At 40.4% G+C, this 17,901-nt stretch overlaps 2 protein-coding genes across 2 annotated transcripts in view; both read left to right on the plus strand.

Moving 5' to 3' along the window:
• Positions 1-17,901, plus strand: part of LOC126556500 (uncharacterized) — a 518,397-nt gene that overhangs the window by 336,852 nt on the left and 163,644 nt on the right. The gene's annotated exons all lie outside the window — the stretch shown is intronic.
• Positions 1-17,901, plus strand: part of LOC126556088 (solute carrier family 2, facilitated glucose transporter member 5-like) — a 160,171-nt gene that overhangs the window by 136,768 nt on the left and 5,502 nt on the right. The gene's annotated exons all lie outside the window — the stretch shown is intronic.

A 17,901-nucleotide genomic window follows, 5' to 3' on the forward strand; every position in this document is an offset into this window, starting at 1 on the left:
AAGGAAAAAAGGAAGAAAAAAATCGATTCGTTTGGCCCAAATTTCTCGTTCATCACGTTCGGAGGCACGTCTCTCAAGTTGGGCTCATAGTGGTCAGACACGAAATTAAATTCTCGGCACATTAACAGGAAAGGCTCTGAGGAACCGCAACGAGTGCGGCGTTCCTCAACGTCTGGTAGTCTCCTAGCTCGGGGAGTTCTCGCCGGGACGTCTGCAGGCTAACTGCAGAGTAGAGCCTGCGAGTCGATCCGATTGTCCAAAAAGCTCGTTGCAAAAGGTTATCTGTGTGTTACCGGACCGGATGAGCGAGCTGTAGAGCATTTCAACCGAATTCGGATCACCTAGATCTTGCGCCAGACGCTTTAACAGGCCAATATGCTGATTACCCCTTGTGACTATGTGCTCCAATGGATCAAAGAAGTTCAACTCATCATCAAGAACCAATCCAGCGTCCCTGACACAAAGTTTACCTTCGATGTAGACATAAAGCAGGTAATTCCGATTCTGTAAAGATCTTCAAACAAGATACTTGTCTTGAGATGGAGTCCTACCTTAGCCTTGGTGCATTTTCCTAACGTTTCTTAGAACACTTCAGGATATTTCGATTTAAGGCTGAACACAACAACTTCTGCCTTAACCGAATACACCAATTTGCTGATGAGAATTTGTCACAGCTTGAACAGATTCATTCTTCAATTTTTAATACGTTGTCAGTTTCTTAATATTTGAAATAAAAATCGTATTTTTTTCGATACATTTTGTTTGTTCGTGTCAGTGAAAAATTCATCAATAAAGATAGAGTGGTTACTGGAAGCCGAAATAATCGAATATTCTTCCAATTTTCTTCTTAAATTATGAAATTATCTGAGGCTGAGTCCTTGTAAACGGACTACACGCTGTTTCCAATATTACCAACACAAAACACACTTTTTGCTTCAGTAGGATTAGGATTTGGAAAATCAAGCTTGGAACGAATACGACAGCTCTCCTTGTTGATTTATTTCTTATACAATGATTTTTTCGCCGTAATCTTCTTTGAGGTCTTGGTTCTTGCACTTACGTGCAAAAAAATAAACATTAAAAACATACGTTTAACGACAATAACGTGCAAAATGCTTTTGCAAAATTTTTGACGAATTGATTGATAAAAAAGAGAGTTATGAGAAACGAAGAAAATATCCGCTTTTCAATTCAAATACGCAGTGCATTTGAAAAATTACAATACATGCGCTGAAATTTATATTTTAGTTAACGATTTTCAAACCACGGGTACACGGGGAAGCGCAAACTTTTTGTCCGATATTTTGGTCAAATTTTGAGTTTACGCTCATGTTTACGCTTCGCGTGTCGTGGCTTTATAATTATTTGTGTTAATTTTCTTCTTCGGATCCTTCAGTCAGTTGTCGAATGTCAATTTTCCTGTTTGTAAAATATTGTTTAAAATAGATTCTGTTAACACATAAAATAAATAAAGCATTTTTCATATACCAAAAATCCATTCCTCTAAAGAAGTGAAGCTTTGCTTTATGCTAAAGCTCATGTGGCCCATCACAACACAACGAACCACACCAGTTAGCGGTTTTACAAGCACAACAATCGCAATATCAGCTGGAGGTAAAAGGTAATAAAAATAAGATGTTTATCTCCGATCATAACGATTAGCATAATGATTGAAATCAACCCGATAAAATACGGCCATGTATAACGGGGAGGCTCTTCTGTCCTAACCGTCGGCCCATTTGCGTGTGGGATTTACGATATGTCTTTACCGCCGTGTTGCGATTTAGCGCAGCGCAACTCCATGCTCGGCTCCGCGTTATGAATATGGCGTCCGATTTTTTTTTTTTTTGTTGTTCCTTCCTAAAGGACGTTTTTCGATCGCATTTTGCAAGGTCGCGAACAAAACGGTTAACTGTCGATGGACGGATTTGGCTTTGCGGTAGCGGCGATCGTTGGGGTGGTACACGGGCATAACAATCATTTATGCACGGCCGTTAGCATACATTAGCGTGAAAGTGGACGCTTCTTGGTGAAGTTGATTGTTTTTGTTTGTTGTGTTGGTACGGCTGGACCTAATTTTTCCCGGTGGTCAACTGATAAGGCTTCTTCGCCTTAGGTCCGCATCAGGCCGGTATTGCGTCACCACGGCATGGATGGAAGTTTACAATGGGTCATTTTGATTGTTGTTTATTCCGCCGTAATGCGAACACGGATATCGGCTCGGGTAGAAGGGATTTAAATTTCTGGTCCATAATTCATACACGCTACGATGGTGAAAGTGCCCCAAAGCTACTGAACGCACCCGGGCCAACATGGCAAGTTCCGTTAACAGCCAAGGCCAAGCTGTCAACCATTTGCTTGATAAGCTTCCAGATTCGTGGGAATCTATCTGTCTACTAATAACAATTTGCATCCATTTTCACATTTTGCATATGCGCAGGTGTTCAACTCAGCTGGCTCAAAAAGGATACGAAAAGTCCATCAAACGTCAGGCCATCACGGCAAACGATGGCAAGAACATTTGGGCGGTCACACCGACCGACCGATGAACGATTTGAGCAAATAATAAACACATAAAATAAACTGTTATGACACGACATTTGATCCGAGCGTTGAAGCTTGCTGTAAACCATTTGACGATGCACAACAGGGACTGTCGCACCAGTGTCGTAAATAATTTTATCGATATTTTGTTTAACAACGCTACACGATTAGCCGTTTACGTTTTTAGCTGCGCCGATTCGTTTCTCACGCTAAGCGAAATGGTGTTTGAGTGATTTTTTGTTGTTGTTGAGCGCGAGGCCTACGAAATCCGTTTGTTTGAGATGCATAAATGCAAAGGATGCGTGCGGAATATGTGTGGTTCCCATGATAATCGCCACACATAATCCTCTGGCCTCTGGCAATGAGGGAGGAACTACGGAAGATTCTCGTAAATTATGAACATAGCGCATTTGAATAAACAATAATCACTTTCGAACGTTTGAGCAGTGGGAAATGGCTTGTTGTGAAAATGCAAATCGATTTAGAAATTTCGTTTTATAATTTGTCATATTAAAGTTTGGTTCCTACAGGTGTATGGTTGAGGTTTGGTCTCTTTACACTCTTTACTACATCATGGGGTGATTTGAAGATCAGGTTGGATTAAAGTTTAAAACAAATTTTTCATCTTCTTACACTATTTGCTTTTAATTGGGTTAGTTACTCAGTTACGGAGAATGAGATGAACATCAGCGGTAACAGTTGCAATTTTCGGACAGCTAGCAGTAGAAGAAAGAAGCAAATATTATCCAGAGGACCTCCCGATCGAGGATCAGTGCTTTAATGAAAAGGAAAGTTTTTATTCAATGACCAAATAAATACTCTTCTTGCAGGTGATGCAAGAAGTATGTATTATGGTGAAGCCACCAAAATTGTTCGGTTTTTAGTTTATAGAGACGTGGAGTAGTAAACTTCATTTATGTCTAGATTACTATCAATCCGGTTGAAGAAAATCCCTACGGAAAATGTTTATACATAAGGCAATATTTGTGATAAAATATCAGCGAGACTACGACACACAGAAATCCCTCTTCATAGGACTTCTTGACAATCGGATCGACTTGCTAGTTCTACAGAGATCTATTTCTGCGAGGAGAGCACTCCATCATAAAAGGATTTAGACTTCTTGTACTTGATGTGCAAGAACACTGTTCCCGTTCTTAAGTTGATCTGATTCGTTCCTCAGAAGTTTCATGAAGTGTCTCAGCATTATGAATCCAATCCATTCCGTGAGACCTTGTGACCATCTACGAGAGTACTATACACTAGTCCTCGACTAATCTTATTCAGATTTTCCAGCAGAAGAGATGATTGCGGAAAAAAATACTAAAAGGAAGATCAACCACTCATCACATCCCCATCATCCGTCCGATCTTGGAGAACTATAGTTTCAGCACTCCATCTCAATTTTTTATCCTCTGTGTCCTCCGTTGTTACTGTTACTGAGACGAGATCGAACAGATTCTTCTTGACCTACTCAGGATGAAGCACGTCGTGTTGACATGGCCAGGACGCTAATTCGTTCCCAGGAAACTCGGTCTAGTTCACCAGACCTTCATGCACTACCTCTGCTCTTCTAAGCCTCGTTCCGAACAGGTAAATGAAGAGTACCTTCCTAATCTAGCATCCTAGTCTAGCATCCTCATCACGTCCCTCAACCATCGTATCCTTTCGGCTTTGGCTACCGTCAGGATATTAACATCTCCAAACAGCTCAGCTAGCTCGTGGTTCATTCTCTTTTGCCACACGTCCTGCTCTCACACACCGCCATGGAGAGTCCTTAGTATTCGCCGTTCGAAAATGACGAGTGCATTGTCGTCCTCCATCAGAATAGTTCAAGACTCGTGCCCGTAGAGCACTGCCGGACGTATCAGTTTGCAATATTTTGTCCATTTCGTGTGTTGTTGGAGTCTTCTGGAACTCAGGAGTTTGTGGAGGCCGTAATAAGCCCAACGCGCCTCCAAATGTCGCTGCTCATATTGTTTCCAAACTTAAGATCGTATAGTTTGTAGAACTCATTTCTGTAGCAATGTCTCAGTAGGGATAAATAAATCATAAAATTAATCAAAAATGCTTCAAAGTTCTTCGCGTCTCAAACATCGTTTGAGTGCTTAAACTGACGGTAGGCATAGCTTTGTCCTACCTGAGTTGCGTTTTTGTTGGATAAGATTTTAGACGGTCGCATTTTGTAAAACATTACGAAGACTACGACCAGTTTGATTTTTTAAAATATTAAAACCTTATTAGACGTTCAATCCTGCATGCAAAAATCACCAGCTCACATCAGACATTTTAAATAATAAACTTTCTTATATCTATTTAAGAAACCCATATGCAAGTACTAACATTTGGACAACACAATCATAATCCGTACCCAAATTCGTAATTCCACGTAAAACACCTACACCACCCCTTAATCCGCCCGCAAGCCAAACCGAAGTCACCATCACACCGGCGGTACTTTGTCCAGAAATTGTTTTCCAATCGATATGACTTTTTCATAATTTCCCGAAGGAGGTCAAGCTGTAAAATATATGCGTTTCCTACTTGCCGCCAACTCACGGCCAAAGTGCAGTCTCACGCAGCAATTTGCTCCACCCCGCACAAGAGACAGACCGGCGACGGTCGCCCAGATGTTGTTGCTCACCAATAATGGGGTCCGCAACGGCCAAAACCCAAACGAAGGGGAAAGGAGTTTCCCAAGGCGTGGTGTAGCATAACCGGGGAGAGTTTTTTTTTTGTCCCTGCACCAGTCTGCTGCGTGCAATTTGTAGTAATTGGATTACGTGCCTATTCCCTGTACCGTGTGTTGGCCCATGAAAATTTCAAAGAAAGCAAAAAACCAGAAGAAAAAGACCGAACAAACAAATACGGGCGCGAAGAATTGTTGTACGTCTTTGCTGTGTTGAAACCTTGCTCCAATTAGGTGGAAAATGAAACTGAAAAACCAAAACCGTCACGGTATGTTTCGCCTGTTTAGTGTCTGTGTTGCGTTTTTCCAAGCAAAAGTTAGCAGTCCAATTATTGACTTCGCTCGGTGCGCTACGCTCCCGATGATGTAACCAATCTTCACAGGAAACGGTGTGTACTTATGGCGCCGTTTAAGTGTTTAAATATTTCTTCTGCTAAAGGCACACAAGGGTGCTCGATAAGGGCGAGATAACGCCGCATACTGCAAGGAAAGGCGTGGGTAGGCGTTTGAACCGGTGGCGTTCATACTGTGGTAGAGTGTTGTTTGGTTTTTGAAAGTGATTTGTACCTCGCGTTTGTTTCATTTTTCTTCAAAGCATAAAACAAATTATAATAACTGATTACTTCTGACGTTAAGTAATTTTTTTTCAATCAAAGTAAAAAAACATACTGCACTGCCCTAAAACAAAGCTTCTTCTTCTGTGCTCATTCGACCTGTTTCTTCCTTACTGTATGATGACTTACAATACTTATTGACACTCCCGTAGTTGGATGATGGAATTCCATTTTATTTTTCAAAAAATTCTCCCTTAAATGACACATTTATTTTGCAGTTTTATGACTGATATTAGCTGTTTTATCGTTGTGGCGGCTTATAGATGAAGACTCCTTTCGTATCCGATTTTCAAACTGCTGCTTCCGATACTTCTAATAGGTACAACGTTAACAAAATTAACAATAAAAATTAAAATGTTTATCTGCATGATTGCTTGATTTTAGACCCGAAAAAGCTATTTTTTTTTTATCTAGAAAATTCTAGAGACGAAAAAATGGGAAAAGGTGATGCCCAAAGCCATGAAGAATTTTTGGTTTGAATTTTATAATTCATGCATGGCCTTAATTGGCCCTAAATTGGCCTTGAATTATTTTATGGCCGTATGTGCTTGGTACATAGCAAAATGAGACAAAAAATCAATTTAAAGATTTATCCAAGCGAATGAACGTTTTCTGAGCGCGTGCAGAGGTCCTTCACCAGGTTTGCTCTTCGGAAAATTCTTGCCGATCGATCCTCTGCTCTGCCTTGTTACGAGGACAGATGCCGGTTGCTTGTTCTTGCGTCGCTTGAAGATCGCCGTTCTATTTCCCAGCTTTGCTCATGCAAATCCCTCTATATGTTCCCACACGCGCCCTTCGAAGGACCGGGTTCAAATCCCATCCGGACCGTCCCACCATAGTGAGGACTGACTAACCAACTACGTGGTATCGGCAGTCTACTAAGCCATTTCGATGGCCGGCATGACCCTAGAGAGGTCGTTCAGATAAGAATAAGAAGAATCTTTCCTTCATTTCCCTATTTTCTGTTTTGTTTTCCGCTTTTTTTTTGTCTAATGCTACAACTTATTCGGCGTATCTTTAAGGTTTAGATATTAGACAACTTGTATAGCCAAGGGCAAACATATGAAATACATGAAATGAAATGAAATAAAATGAATTGTTCAGCATAGTTTAACAAAAAACTAAGTCAGTTCTTGTGTTTACGATAAGGTCTATTGGTAATCGCTGTATATTTGCAAAAAAAAAAGAAAAACAATTGCAGCAGCATTTTAATTTTACTAGAAGTATTCCATGCTCATAAAGAGATTGCAAAAGAATTGCGTTAGACGGTAAATAAATAAACTGTTAAAATGTTAAACTAATCAAGGTATCTCTAGTTAAAGTTCCAAAGCATAAGAACCAGACGGCCTCCACCCTCTCCAAAACCCTGACTCCCTGAGAATGCGGAATCACTCAGGAATCGACATTTCGTTTTCGGATTTGAATCCGAAGTAAAATTAGCAGTTGACTAGCGAATAATCCTGTGTAACTTGCATTTGATTCCACAGTGCACTCCAGAGGCTCTGATACAGGATTTGACTCCGGATTACTCCTTAGTAAGCTCCGCATTACTGTGGAGATACACCGGAATAATGCTGAGGAAACTACGAAATTTATTCCAGACTTTTTTCAGAGTATAATCCGCTTTTTATACATCAGAGTCCGAGTCGATTCATTAATGCACTCCGGAGTTCCTACCACTAACTACGTGGTATCGAGGAGTTTATTAAGCCATTCGATGACCGGCGTGACAGTGAGAAGGTCGTTAAGCCAATAAGAAAAAGAAAAGAACGCGCCCCATGCAATTAAAACTAACAATAATATAACAAATTTGGCAAATGTCTCGCCATATAGTCGTTGAATGTAACATAACCTCACTTTTAGGTTTTACAAAATACAAGTGTTCTTATAATTTTGTTAGTGTGTATGTCACGCTTGTTTCATTGGCGATTTGGTGCTGTTTATTCACTTGACTATGCAATAACCTTACATAATAATAATTTTAAACATTTTTTATTCATAAGGAACGACCTGACTGTTTGGTGATACTGTTTAGTAATTTAACGTGACATAAAATATGATATAGTACGGAATAAATATTAAAAAAGAAACAAATCCATGCCGATCGTCCACCATACTCGCTTGTACACTAAAACAATCATAATGCAATTCATAATTCAACGTACTTGTTTGGACAAGAAAAGATTGCCTTCCCGCGTTGCCTGTGGATTTATTACCCCATCGACCACCAGTCCAGATTAAATTCCTGCCTCGAACGACTGGTTTACAAAAAAAGGCCACTAACGCTCTAGGGTGTAGAATAATAATTAAATTTACCATTAGACCATCCACCAGCCCCATTCTAGGCGAGCATGTTTTCTAGCGCTCAATTACTGAATCATCGCACGTCATCGGCGGGAAAGTGGGCGTTTATGAAACGATCGGAGACCCAGTACGAACGGAGTGGTGGGAACGAGGAACGGCAAACCGTCACCGTACCGTATTCATGCGTCTCAAAGTGGCAGTCAAGATGAAACACGATGCAATTCTCGTCCACCACTAACGACGACGACGACATTTCCCGCCGATCATTTCCGTGCTGGAGGTTGTCTCGATCGACGCCGTACCGCTATGTGGCCGCTTCCGTTGAATACGGCGTGGCGTGCTTCCTTGGCATTTCCTTAACAGCCACCGTCACACGTCACGGCCCATGGGGACTTCCATCCGGCAAGTGGTTTCCGCCCTTCGCTGCCCTGCTGCAGCGTATCAAAAAAAGCCAATGCACTGGAGGTGAATTGTTTAATAATGTGGTTGTGTTTATATAAACACTGTTTGACTTTTGTTTATTTCAATTTTGTACACAAGGTAAACAAAATCTGTTTTGCTTCTTAAATGTTTAACTCATTTCTTAACTGCCAAAAAAAAATTCTCACATATTGGTAATTTAAAATGCGCAAAAAGATTGCAATGCAATATTTTTCGCGCTTTCTTTTGCAACCACCTAACCCGCAGCATGATCCGATCTGGTAACGACCCGTACAAACCCACACCCCATCAGCTTCCGTTGCCATTTCACCACCTCATTCTGCTCTCCCCATTCCATCATCCCCCATTTTCAAACGTTCTGTTGCGGGCGTGTGTGTGTGTGTGCGGTGTCGCGCCAGAAAAACGTGATCGCGACGATGGCGGCACAATGTCTGGCAGTGTCGGGCCCGCGCGTAGTCAACAGACGCGAAGTACGCTTATTTATGGCCCGTAAGCTGGTGCGGCTGTATTCGTAGAACGCAGTATTCCTTCCTGCACTGGTTGCCCTTTTCCTTCGCTCAACGCCCAGTCGCTCGTTCGCTCGCGTTTGTCCTTCATGAGGATTTAGTGTGACTTTTTCTTCTGTTGTTGTTTGGAACGTAAGCCTCTTAGAATGATGCTTAATTTATTCTACTCATTTCAGCAGTTTGGCTTTATGTATGCTAGAAACTATTTTTTGTGCAGCGTGCAACATTTTATCAGATTTATCATGGAGCAGAGCAGTTCCCACATTCAAGTTCCACCAAAGAAAAATCGAAACAAATTCATCAACGATCGACTGTTGTCGGCAAAAAGTGGTCCCTTCGTTGCTGCATTGATTTAACCTCCAAAAAACAAATGTGTGAAAAAAAAAATCTGCTCACTTTTTTGACTCATTCCCTTCCCGTCCTTATCTAGATGGGGCAGTTTTCGTCGGTCGGTCGGTCATGGTGCGATTTGACCGTGCCGCATAACTAACAAGCTGCGATAAGCCGTGCGTGTTTTTGTGACCAGGTAGTGTGCGGTGTGCTGCTGCGCAATTTTCTCTTTTCTCACTGTTGCTTTCCGCTTTGGAGCATCGAGAACTTATACGCCAACACTTGCACTCTCAACCCCTTTTTTCTCCCCTTTGGAAGGGCAGTATGTCATGTGACAGAGCACATAAAGCAAAGCAATTGGCACTACCGAAAGCAGTGTCCATTGTGTGTGGGTTTTGGTTTTTGGTTTTTGGTTTTAGTTTGATTTTCTGCTCCATGTGTCATTTTACTTCTTCAGTTTTCTATCTCTTTTTTCCTTCCGTTTACTTTTGCTGTTTTGTAGTGCTGTTTTATTTAAATTTTTAAGTTTGAATTTATGTTATTGAAAGCAATTACCTAATTTTGTTTTTTTATTTGAATTTATGTTTTTTTTTATTTCTATGCAGTGCTTTTTCATACATACATATTTTTTAATTCTCTATTTTTTCTTTCTTTTCTCTTTCTTGTTTGTTTTGTTTTGTTTGCTTACCTCATATATCTTAGTGTTAGGTTTCTAATAATATTATATGAAAAGTTTAACGTTAATTTAAACATTTGATTTAGGGTTTCATTTTTATATTTGTATTTTTTATTTGTTTCTCTTGTCTTAACTATTGCGGTTCAACGCCGTATTTTCAAATTATATTTTTTTATGCTTGAACAAATTTGTTTTTATTTAAACGTTGTCGATCTACCATTTTCTTTCTTATTTTAATGTTTTTGTTTTAATGCAACTTGTTTATTAGTGTGCAAGAATGACCATGCGGTATTGTATTTTTTTTTTCTTTGTGCTTACCATCTTCAACACAAATATCCGGGCAACACTTTCGATTGAGTTATTTTGTTTTATCTTATTTGTGTGTATGTGTGTGTGTTTCAAATCTTCTTCATTATTTGTTTCTTTAAGTTCTATCATTGTGTTCCTTATTTTATTTTTCGTTTGTTTTATTTTTATCTTTTATTTATTTTGTATTGGACAAAATACTCTTTTCAAGATTTAATAAATGCGTTTCTTTATCCTTCCAAAAAATTGCTCCTGATTTTTCACGTTCTCATAAATCCTCAACTCTCATTTCGAATATCAAGGCTATCAATTCTTCGTTCCAGTCTTGGTAACGATTTAAATCGTACCGATCGAACTGCATCGATCGAGCCAACCGCTCCAGAAACACATACACTCAGGCACGGCTAAAACGTTCCTCGACAAAGTCTCAGAAACTTTGCACTTTTTTGCAACCGAACGGCGGTGACTTTGCTTTGATGTTGTGTCTTCAAAGTGGTTGCAGAAGTAGATAAAAAAACAGGCGATGGAAAATGAATGCAAAACAAAACACAAACAACACAAAAACGCACAACCACTGACAATGCCAGGGTTTTTTTTTATATTTTTGCTAGCCACAGTGGAAAAGCAAACAAACGCATTCGACAACCAACTCTTGCGCTGCGACGGTTCCCTCGGGGGGAGGGTGAAGCATTTTGTGTTGTGTCTTGCTTGCTGTAGTGGTTTTTGTTTTTTTTTCTGTTTTTGTCAACTCATTATAACGATCCCCGCCATGATACAGTTATTTTCCAAACCGACCATCCTTTTTAAGCGATATGTGGTCTTTTATCTTTTCTTATTATTTTATTTCTTTCTCCACTTTTCTTTTCGCTCTTCTCCGTTCATCACGACGGAGAACATAACTCGTCCATCTCGTATGCACAAGCGCGAACCCATCAAAGACGAGATGCTGCGTTTTTCGGCTGCCAAGAAATTGATGAGTTTGCCATTTCGACAGGGCCCCGGAAATAACGCGGGAGAAATCGACCGTTTCTTTTGGGTATAATTGTTGTGGGCCAAAGTGTTCGGTAGCATTTCACGAAGCGGGACACTTCAAACCGATATGACAGCAGTGGTTAGCGGACCTGCGAAAATAAAAGGGAAACTTGAAATATTGGAACATCTCGCAGGAATAGGATCGTTTCACATGGTAACGATGTTAGGAACGCATTTTCTTGGACAGAGTAAAAACTGAGAATGTCTTGAAGGAGAGAATAATTTGAATGTTTATTTAGTATCATGATGATCGTAAAATTTATTTGTTCATATCTTCCAAAAACGTGTCTTACAGTTATTCATTTATTTATCTATTTGTTGATGATCCTATGGTATTTAGCTATCGAATGGTTTGTTAGACTTGCTGATATGCCACGGAGTTCGGTAATCAGTCCTCCCTGCGAGAGAACGGTCCTGATGCGACGTAAAATCTAGGTCCTATCGTATGAAGAACGGAGTCGCTGTGTTTCACCAACGAATTGTCCCCCATTTGAGGTATTAGAAATTTTATAATAATCTCTCTAAGATTATCACACTGAAATAGGTTTCATAAATTAGAAAAATGTTTCTGGACTAGTTGATTTTAGGAAACTTATTTCTACTGTAGTTTGACTCTTAGCATTAAGCCTATAAAGGGTTTCAATCGATGTAATGGAAGTTTAAATCACTCAGAGGAATTTTTCAAATGGATATAAGAATATTACAAACTGAATTGGCAAGTTCGCAATCACATAATGGAACTCGTATAATAGAATATTTGATCCACTCAGTGAAATGTTTTAAATGTAGTGTAGAATATTGCTAGCCTCTTACGGAACATTGTTGTTGAACTTGAATGTTGCATTCACTTAGGGGATATTAGCAACTCGCACGTTGATTTTGCTGTGGAATTTATATCAATCGTTTGAAGCTTTCCTGTTAAACAAGTAAAATAAAAAATTTCATCAAATAATTTGTTAAAGTAGCACATCATTTGAACAAGTTTTTTTCGAAAAAATTAGTTGTTAAAGCTGTTCTAATAACTACTGCTTCAAACAAGCGCTGATAGCAAAATCTCACAGCTGCGATGCGAATTTTGCCTCAGTCAATGCATAACTTAATTAAATGATTGTAAAGCTCCACCACGGGTTTGCAATATTTCACTAGTTATGTTAAATATTCACCTAAATGGTTCTACTATTCTATTATATGGATCGAAACCCTGTAAATGAGTGAAAAATTGCAACAATACAGTGCGTAACAATAGGAAACAATAGGGCCTCTAGTCTTTTTTTGATAATAACTTCAAAATATTAAAGAGAAAAGTAACAAAGTTGTGTTTTGCAAAGTTGCAGAGAATTTAAAAATCTGTTTACTCACATTTTTTCATATTTTAAAGTAACACTATTAGATATTTTTGACTGCATTAAAAAAAAGCTTCAAATATCATAATATCAGGGCCACTTACGAAAATCTATAATTTTTTATGTAAATCATCATTTTTAAAATTTTCATTTTAAAAACGGGTAGTAAAAAATGCCAATGTAAAACCAATTTATAACAATTTTTACAATGTGTAGTGATGGCTGGCGTGCAATTTTGTGGTTTTTCATAAAATATTTCGAAATTTAATTTTTAGTTTTTTTTTATTTTTATTGGGGCGGCCCGGTGATGTAGGCGACAGCGACGCCGGTCTTCAAATGGCAGGACCGGGGTTCAAATCCCATCCGGACCGTCTCCCCGTAGTGAGTACCGACTTAACTCACTACGTGGTATTCATAAGTAAATACGGCCAGGCTGTTCTTACGAAAAAAAAAAATTATAAAAATATACAATTTTTATTATATATTTTTATATTTTTTTATGTGTAGCTTCGCAATCATGTAGTGAAACATTGCATTCAATCAGTAAAAATTGGAAAATCACATGTGATAATTTGCAATCCTGTGGGTTTTCTGCCGTGCGTTTGCCATCCAATGCCATCCAATAGTTTGTTAACTTCAGCACTCCGTATCATTCACATTTAACGCAAAAAATATTTTAAAATGTTGTGCTTAATCGATGAGTTTCTTTTAAGCAGCACCAATTGCAGTATCGTGTTGCCAATTTCCCCTTAAATAATGCAAAATTACATTGTATGATTGAAAAGCTCCACTACGGGCATGCAACTATTCACTTGACATATTCCTCATAGTAATTTTTCAATTCCATTATGTGGATCGAAAACCCTGCATCTTCCTTTAAATGTTTTGGTCGATGATTAGAGCTAGGATAAGTAACATGATTTGCTATGTTTTATGAACACCAACGGTATAATAGGCTCACGATTGTACTTATACTATTTCTTAATAATAAATTTACCTCTCGAATGTGGAAAATTGCAATCAGTATTCCACTATATGATTGCAAAGTTCCATAGGAAGCTTAATCCACATAATCCCCTAAACATTCAAAAATTCCACCGAGTGATTCAAACGATCCATTATCTGGACCGAGTCTCTGTAAGATTTTGGATTCATCGAAATACTTTATCATTTACTAAATTTATCTTTATTTTAACCGTAAACTTGCTCAAACGTTACGCTTAAACATAGCTCGATATATGCAATTTAATTTGCTTTTACCATGCAACATTCAGGGTAAGATGTAATAATTGCTGTAAAATTCCATGCAACATATCTATCTACCTGTCCCTAACGAATAATGCGCATAAATAAAGGTAGAGCACAATCGGAAGCGAAACCTGCGCAAGCGTGCCCCTGTCGTCTAATCGACAGCAGTGCGTCAGTTATCACCGTCAAACCCCGATCTGCCACCGATCTCTCAATCAAACGCAAATGACTCGCTTGATTTGTTTACCAGCTCGATGACAAATTGTCTTCCGATCGCATGCCGGAAAGCCGTACCGGAGGCCTCCGCGGAAGGGAAGCTTCCATCGATATGTGGGGAACCTGTTGACATAGGGGGCTCACCGCGAGCGGGGCCATGTGCAAACATACCACGAAACCCGATGCCAGACTGCCACTTTCCTATCCCGATCAATCAATGCCCCGTGAGTTGCGCTTTTTCGTTACAACTTTTCCCACACGGCACGCACTCGGTCGTGGTCGCGAGTGCCCGAAGCTGGCAAAAAACCGTTCATTAGCATATTGCCATCGGCCCGGGGTATATCCATCACTTGACCGCGCGCATCGTTCATCAATCAGCAATGGGGAACATTCCAACACAGGCACAGCAGGTTCGGCCGGGCGATCGGGTGGACCAACAGGTAGAAGTCGACTTCCGGTGCTGTACCGTGAAAACTGTCACAGCGCGACCCTACGCGATCGATCTTTCTGCGAGGCTATTTTGCCCGGTTGCGAAATTCCCCGCAAGCGCATGAAAACTCGCTTCGTATTCCGCCCAAGCTGGACACACGGTGCACATTGCAACATCACAACCAACAACCCGGGAGTTGGAAGGATGTGTGTAACTTGACGACCGACAGACTTTAGGGCGACGCATCCGTCCCACGAAGGTGAAGGTCTTTTTTTTTTATTTCTCCCACTTCAAGGCAAATGGCGGATGAAGCCTAAGGGAGACAGGGAGAAGAGTCGGTGGTGAGACCGCGGCCCAACATTCCAGCCGTTATCGCGTCGTGAGATAATTTTGCTATCGTTTTGTCAAACTCTCATCGTACCAAGGAATTCGCACACGGCTAGGGGAACTACGACGCGTTTGGAGTTTCTTTCTTGCTTTTCTAACTCGCGGGCTACAGGCCACACCACCCAATATCCGTTTTGAGTAGGGTGAGAGGAAACGGGAATTTATTTTATCGCACAAATTACCCCTGTGATCAAACACACGGATTCTAGTGGTGGAACGTTTTTTCCTAGGTTTTATTTGGTGATTTGTAATTCGCGCGTTTATGGTAGTTACCGTATGCGATAATTGGTCACTTCCGACGGTAGAATCATTCCATATCGACTGTGGGTAATTGGGAAATTAAGATAACTATTGGTGGATTAATATTCTATCATTTTTTGGCCAATTTACGTTGGAGCTCACTCTTGATTATCTATTAGAACCTTGAGTTGGATCATCTATTAGATTAGAAGCAAGCATTATACGATAAATTTGCTACAAAGTGAAGATATTACCATAAAAACATGAACTCCGAGGATAATCTGGTTCTTCAAAATTCGGAATACATTATCGGAATTCATATTCATCATAAGCCGTCTGGAGCATTGGACCATGAACGCCACCAAGTCAAATATAATGACAGCAGCCGGATGCTTAGTTAGAAACTTAAAATTCACCTTCCACGAGAACATCCTTGTGTTTGTCCTGCGAAGCTATGGATTCTGTGCGGATTCTGAAGAGTAACAATAATGAATAACTCATCATCAGCATTCTGGATTTACGTTTGTTCTTCAGTCCAATGAGAATAAATTTTCTTCGAGCAAGACATTTGCAGTTCATTTAGTAGCCATCAGGAGAGGCGAATGGAGTCTCAGAGACACAAAGAGGCATCACGACAAATAAACGACTCAAAACAATTATTTGCTTAGATTTTTCAGAGATTTTGAGTTCGTCGGCTTTTTTCCTCTTAACTTAACGACCTACTGCTTCTTGCAAACGTTTTAGCAGGGGAAACCGAGCAACGCTTCAAGTTTTTAAGCCTCAGTCTCTTCTGTATCTAGTAGGCTTAACGACCTAGTAGGTCGCGCTGATCATCGAATGGCTTAATAGACTTTCTAAAGTCAGTGATCCTCCCTCAGGATTGTGAGTCCTCAATACGTGGAAATAATCCGGATGGATTTTGATCCTTAGCAAGAGATTTCATTTAAGGTGCACGGACGCTCCTTAGCCCTTTTTATTCTCGGCTCTCATAACCTTGGATGTATCTCGTTTGGCTCTCATACCTTGCATTCATCCGATAGACTATGTATGAATCATATACACGGTGTGCACGATAAATTTGACAGTTCCTTAGGGAATTGAATTTTGTTTTGTTTTAATGAAGCAAATAAGAAAAAAGTTTTCCTACGAAGTTTAGCTTACCACGTTGGCTGCACAAATAACCCAAAGTAACGACCTTCGGCATCGATGACCGCCTGTATCCGCTTAGGGAACGTGAAACAAGCCCGGACTGCCATAGCCCTGGGTAGAGCCGCAAAAACGAACTAATTCTGTTTTTGTGTTGCATGACGTTCGGTTGGTATCACTTTCAACCATGCCCCACACGGAATAGTCCATCGGGTTGAAGTCCGGGGAGCTGGGAGGCCAAACATTGGGGGTTGTCTTAAAGCCATTTTTGCGATTTGGCGGCCGCATGACAAGGTGCCGAATCTTGTTGCCACACATACGGCCTACCAAAGGCCACTTGGGTTATCCAGGGCTTGACGACCGTGTCCAGCTGCTTCACACAGCCGTCCGCGTTCCGTAAGCAATCCGACCGCCTGGATTTGATGCTCCCGTTGTATAACGGCCTCAAAATCTCCCTAGCAGGTTTCAGGTTGCTTGCGAATATCCTTCACCGTGTCCCGGTTTGTGTGTCCGGCACGGATCATCCTGATACACGTACTTTGCTTCCTTAGTTACGGCGAGTTCCACTTATTAAGTTCACGCGACATTTTTTTCACTGTTTCCAAACACTTGTGGCTTTCGAATGACGTTTCGTTTGTTTTGATACGTCAACTCAATCACGAACTACAAACGGAATGGCCGAATGTCAAATTTATCTTGCATTCGGTGTATTACCCGCTTTTGTTGATACTTGACTGTGTGTTTTAGCTTAATGTGTTATTATTTCTTGTAATTTACGCGTTGCAATCTATAATCTAGCTGTTTCGTTGAGCCTCGGCAATACTCAACAGGTCCATTAGTTATTTCAGATCAAACTTTTTTTCATAAGTTGGCTTACGGTCTGCTTAGTTCGCTGATTTTTAGCTAATTATCGGATTTGGTCTGGACAAATTCTAGAGCACACATTTTACTCCTATTACAGCACAACAAGTTTAGCATTCTTTCACATTTACATAAGTCATTTACATCCACTTTACGACTTTGTCACTTACTTCAGTAACTAAATACTTCCTACCAAACCATCCGAGAGCGGGAAAGAAAAGTCACCGTCGAAATTGACACTTTCCAAATGCTCTGCCCAAAAAGTACGTCTCACCCTTCCTTCAACTTTGCTCGTTAGACATCCAAACAGTGGCTTATGTGGCGCATAAACCATTATCCTTCCACAAACGGCCACAGCACCGGATGCAGCACAGTGATCGCGATCGCTTTCGAAACGGAAAAGTGGCTGTCAATAAGTAACGAGATCCTGATCTGGAACCACCGCTGGACTCTCTCCCGTTCGACAATTCCCGTTTGTCATTTGACGCGTCATCCTGTTCGGGAAAGGGACTGATGGCATGATGCAACCAACCGCTTTTCTGCCCCCTTTCCACTCGTGAAACAGGACACCCCAAAATGGTGTCCGTT

The sequence above is a fragment of the Anopheles maculipalpis genome, chromosome 2RL (assembly GCF_943734695.1).
Source record: "Anopheles maculipalpis chromosome 2RL, idAnoMacuDA_375_x, whole genome shotgun sequence".
NCBI classification, from domain to species: domain Eukaryota; kingdom Metazoa; phylum Arthropoda; class Insecta; order Diptera; family Culicidae; genus Anopheles; species Anopheles maculipalpis.